Raw genomic sequence first — 6,089 nt, 5'->3', positions numbered from 1 at the left:
CTTACTAAGGCTTTTACATTTTGTAATAATTATAAAACATATAATTTTTTTATTTTTTTTTCCTTCTGGAGTATTCCAGAATTTTGAAAGTTTTATAATATGTACATTACTAACTGTAAAATGTCCCTGTGAAAGTTTAAACACTGTTATTCTACATTGTAAAACGTGCTAACGTACGACTGTTAACATTTGGGGAGTGTCATGTTATTTAAATAAAGCTGTCTTTGTTATAACATTAAACATGCACACTGGTCCACACTTTCATGCAGTTCTAGGGTATAAAAAGCTGCTGTGTGTCTTGCAAATGTCCACAAGTCTTTACTAATTTTGAAATTAATAGATAGGTGTCCAACAATGTGCCCTTTGTCCCACTAAACAATTGCAATATAATAGTTGATGAAGTAAAATATAAAAGCTCTCTGTAATGTTTACTGAATGAATAACTGTCCACAGCATCTCTTGACCCTACTGACACCTCTACTGTTCCCTCAATACAAAGTTTTACCAATATGCAGCAGCATCTTGTATCATATATTAACCACATTCTCTTGAAATGTCAGGGGTGGCCTAGCCACAGTGGGTGGAATTTGTTTTTTCTTTTTTAAAGCCATAGGGGGGTATTCAATTGTTAGAGAGATTTTTTTTCTTCCCCGCCGTGTTAAAAAAAATAATAAAAAAAAAAAAATCTCCCGCTGGTTTTTGCCGGCAATAGCGACCGATTTTGAGTTAGCGCAGCGGGAAAACTTGTGCAATTCAATTGAGAGGGAACGCTGCCCCCATGCGTTAAAAATTGTGTTTGCAAGATTGTAGGGGGAGTGATGAGGAGTTTTAACGCTGTCATGTATAACACAAAAAAAAAGGTTTTGCATTAATTTCCATACATTAGATTGCATTACACATTGATACACATTGATAATATCTACTTTACAGTACTTTTAGCATATTTTTTTATTGAACTATTTTTTTTACCATACAATCATCTATACCATGTCAAAACATATTACTACATTCATATTTGTACCAATAACATACAGAAATCTAATAAATTAGTGATTTTATTTTACATTTTTTTTAATGTTTTTTTATTTCAATATTTTTTCACAAGAAAATCAACTTACACAACTTAGGCATTAGTGATAAACATAAGTTTTTTTTAACTTTTTTTTTTTTCAACATTTTTACATGATTTCAAATACTTTTCAGAGGTTTTTTTATTTTTAACACACACCAAGGAGCAAGGAGGTGCGAGATAAAACAGCATATTTGCCTGTTTTACCCGCCGCTTTAAAAATCAATTGAATAGCTTTTAACGCGACTGCCTCTTGCACACCCTATACTTTCAATAGACCTTCTACTGGAGCGCGAGAGGACCGTTTCATGAAAAAAAATGCAGCCTCTGGTTATCCCCCTATATATTGACACAGCATCTTTTATATTTTGCAGTTGATTTATATCATGCATGGTTCATGCCACCGCCTTTAGCACAATTTTAATTTATGAGGAGGCCAAAACAGGACATTTCCCACACGAGGAGAAATATGCAGAATATGTTGGTGGGTCTTGTATATAGGTGTATTTACAAAACTCTCCCAAGTTCCAAAGAATTTCATAGTTTGTCTTTTTGTAGAGACAACTCCATCCAATCCATATGAAATCTATAAAATGATTTTTCTGGCTCCACATCTGGAGGACACCAGTTCTTGCAGACGCTGAGATGGCCAATAACCGTTTTTTTCCCCTGCTTCGTAGACTCTAGTAAAATACCCAAAATGGCCACTCAGAGGTAAAGTTAAGTAGTTGCAGTGACAAATCTGTTTTAGGTTATCTATAAGCCTAATTTAATAATGCTTATCTGAAGATCAATAGCCTCTATGGAAATTATTAAGAAATATTTCCACATATGTGCAAACAGAGAGTAGCTTAGTGGACTCCCATAAAGTTTTAAGAAATCTTTCCACATTTAGATTAGGAAAACTTACAACCCACTGTAAGTCCAGACTTGTCATTTGTGCTATATTGGTCACACAAAAAGTTCTACCTTTTTTTTATTGTTTTTTTCCTTTTCAAGTGAGGCGTTTAATAATAATGTATCTAATGGATTGTCCCAATCTAATGTGGATAATGTATTGGCCACATTACTGGCATAATGCTGCGCCTGAAGAAAGGCGAGAAAACACGGTCCAATCATTTGTTATTTTTCTTTAAGTTGTAAATACTGGAGTGGTTGCTTAAAAGATTTGTCTACTAATTGGCCTAACCATTTCAATTCATCTGCCTCCCAATAGTGAAAGAATGGACTGCCAATAACCTCTTTGAAGTTTGGAATTTCCAGAAAGGATAAATGCATAGGTATATATGGGTTTATTTTATAGTTTGGTCATAAGATGTGCCAAGTCCTACATATTGACATTAAAAGTGGGTTATCCAGCAAGTAAGTGGAAATTTCTTGATCTTGCAGATATAGAGCTAATAACTTCATGTCTGTAAGAAGGTTTTATTCCGAAATGGTATATCTGTAATTATTTGGATTATGCAGCAGATATTGGCTACATGTCTATATATCACACTTGGGAGATTTATGCCCCTTTTATTGTTCCTTATGGAATTGCAAAAAAAAGACTATTAGTGATGTCGAAGTCAGCAAATTGGATAAAGTCATTTCAATTAAAGTCTAGCAAACTTGGTTGTCTTTGTCTGAAAAGATGCGTACGGTACGCTATGACGTACAAGGGCACGCTACGGCGTGAAAGGGCGTACTCATCCACTACACGTGGCAGCAACAGTAATTGGTCTTTTACCATACATTCGCACAAACACGCATACTTATAAAATAGTACACATTATTGGTAGTTGCAACACATAGTCAGTTATGTCGAAATATAGTAGTATTTATATGTTATATCAGGGTTACATGCATATTAGTGAAATACACAGAACGGGTTAAAGGAATAACATCATGAGTGGTATCATAATGAACCTTGTTACATATCCTACTGTTTGGTGCGCTCTGCGAGGGAATCGCAGAGTGCATACGCAAGTTATGAATGATAGGGAATTATGAACTACTTAAGACTAAGGAATTCTGGCGGGAAGAGCAGAGCATACCCCCTGCAGAGATGACCCCCTCCTTTGGATTCCTTAGGATGAACCAGCCAATGATTGACGACCCCTTGGACATTCCTGAGACCCGGACCAATAGATGCAAGCCATACCATCTTCATTGTATTACTGTACTTGATTGTGTATATAAGCAGCAGCTTGTGATCCAGAGTGCAGACTTCTTGTCCCCAGACTTCAGGATTGAATGACTGCACTGGATCCAGAGCGCCTGCGTTAAGTAACGGCTGTATTTACTATTACATCGCTTGAGCATATTTTTTCCACTTATTGCGAATAAATCTTTGTGCGTTGGAAACACAAATCGAGGTTCGACAATCGTTATTGGTTAGCGACAATACGCACATTACAATTTGGGGGCTCGTGAGCTTTGGAGGTTTCGTTGCCGATGATACGCAAGACCAACGGATTTCGGTTCCTCAACAAAGGGTGGAGACGCGTCATAAACGGGTAAGAACGCATGGTGTTCAAAACCTGAATTTTACTCTGTGTTGCGAAACCGAATGTCCGTTTTGCATTATCTAGGGCACGCTAACTAGAACCTAGGGACAAAAGAGAAAACTGTTTCTTTTTTCTGTCATTGTGCGTTTTAACTGTATTGCATTGTTTAGCGTATGTGTACTTCCTGCTGTGCGTACGCGAACTTCCGGTAAACTTGCCACGTGGTTAAACAATCGTGTTGATAGTTATTATACATGCATAGTATAATTACTTGTGAAAGCCTCTGAGACATTATTACTATTGTTGGGAACTTTTGATTTTCTGCGCAGAAAAGGTGTATAGTGTGTGATGTTGTAACGTAGATACACTGTTTTATTGTTGAGGTGCTCAGTTGCTGTCTGACGAGGCGGATTGCCCAACTGAAGGACGGTATACAGGGCAGGTATACCGAATGCGAAAACTGGGTTTTCGCAAAGCGCTACCAATAGATCGCAAGGTTTGCTAATAATTAGTATTGGTAGGCAGTGCGATCCGGTCGCACCGTTAGTGCGAATTGGTGAAGCAGCTAGGAGGAATTATACTGGAAAGGCAGGTTGATTGTATCGACTTTGCGCTCCCAGCGATAATAAACTCAGCAGATTTTGTGGTTTAGCCAGGGTATCGAGGAGCTGATAGCCCTTGGGGCCCACAGTGATATTTCTGTATTAGGGAAAAGCGAGTGAGCGCGGCTAAAGGAAATACGTTCACCGAGGATTATAGATCTCTAGCGGTGAGTATAGCAACAGAGTTGAAATTATTAGGTGGAAAGAACAGAGCATTGCGGTGTGTCTGTATTTCACATTTGGCCGGAAGGAACAGAGCATTGCGGTGTGTCTGTGTTCCGGGTAGAAGGTATATTGTTCAACATGGGTGCTAAGCATACGCTAGAGATGGTCAGTGTACTGCCTAAGAAAGGCCCTATTGGTTCAGCGAGGTTTCTCATGTGTAAGAAGTATGGTGCATATGCAACTGTGTATTGTGACACGTGGGTCGGGATGACCAAAGCTTGTGATAGGCCTTTCCCAACAATAGGGAGTTTTAATGCAGAGGTACTGAATACTGTAAAAGATAAAATATGGTTGATCAAGTCAACGAAAAAGAGAAATAGACATAATGATTGTTTAAAATTGTGGCAAATGGAAGGTAACACGTGGCAGAGCAGCGAATACAAACCGGAAATAGGCGTGGCGAAAAGCGCGCGCAAGGCGGATGTAACCATTGAGAAGCGTGGCGAACTCAGCGCAAGCGCGCCCCCGCCACCTTATGTGGCGGGAGGGGTAAGTACAGCCGTTGTTAAAACTGAAAATAGAAAAATTACTAAGTTGTACCCTGTTTTAAATCAGTTTCAATCAAGTGTATCTGAAAACGAAGATGAACCCACTGTGATTTCGGCCATTGCCCATGCTGTTAATGTACTAGAGGCTCAGCGCAAGTATGAGAAAATGGCTGAGATAGGTGAGAGTAGCGTGATCACTAGGAGTGAAAGTGTTCTAAATCTAGGGCCTGTAAATCCTGTAGCGTCCCCTGAAGTTAGTGTACCAGAGGGTGTGTTCCCGGTCCGCACAATATCAGTTCCCAATGGGAAACCGGATAAGGATGGTGTAGTTCCTTTAAGAAATGTTACAATGCATTGTCCCTGGACTAGATCAGAATTACGTTCCATTATGACTGAATTCCCAGATCCTAGAAAAGAGTTAGCTAAATGTCAGAAATTTGTTAAAGACTTAGGGAATGCTCATGAACCAACCAGTAAGGATTGGCGGGTAGTGTTGAGGGCGTGTCTTCCTCCCAATACTAACATACAAAAATTTATTGGAGATTGTTTGTTGGAGGAAGATGACACCCTGACTGATGAGATTAACCAACGGAATATAGAACAAATTGTCAAACACTTAGCCATCTGTTTTCCAGTAGTAGTAAATTGGAGTAAGATTTTCACCATCAAACAAAAAGATAGTGAAACTGCCTCAGATTACTTTGCTAGAGCTATAACAGCGATTGCACGATTTACTGGGATATCCAACATAAGTGAGGACCCACATCACAGAGAGGTAGCTGTAGGGGTACTGATGGATGGCCTTAGGGAAAATTTAAAGACGAGAGTACAAACCACATTACCTAATTGGAGAGGCGTCACGGTAGACTCCCTTAGGGAGTCTGCTGTGGAGCATGACAAGAACCTTTTTAAAAAAAGGGAAGAGAAAAGTGATAGGTTAATGACGGTAAGTATACAGGCTCTAGAAGGGGTGCATACACGACCACCAGCATACAACCCATATAACAGGAAACCTAAAGTGATCAGGTGTTTCAACTGTAACGAGGAAGGACATTACAGGAGAGATTGTAATAAAGAAAGACTCAATACACATAGGGGTGGGTCACATAGATATCCTCCAAGAAAGGATTCACATAGACTAGAAGACTCACATCTACCCGCGCATATTACGGCAGCAAATGCTGCGCGGGAAATCACTAGTCAGCGCTAGGGGTCA

General features: G+C 39.2%; 1 protein-coding gene across 1 annotated transcript in view; it reads right to left on the bottom strand.

The window, feature by feature from the left end:
• Positions 1–6,089, bottom strand: part of LOC142141621 (uncharacterized) — a 939,875-nt gene that overhangs the window by 335,284 nt on the left and 598,502 nt on the right. The gene's annotated exons all lie outside the window — the stretch shown is intronic.

The sequence above is a fragment of the Mixophyes fleayi genome, chromosome 2 (genome assembly GCF_038048845.1).
Source record: "Mixophyes fleayi isolate aMixFle1 chromosome 2, aMixFle1.hap1, whole genome shotgun sequence".
NCBI lineage: Eukaryota > Metazoa > Chordata > Amphibia > Anura > Limnodynastidae > Mixophyes > Mixophyes fleayi.
This window is presented reverse-complemented; position numbering and strand designations above follow the sequence as displayed.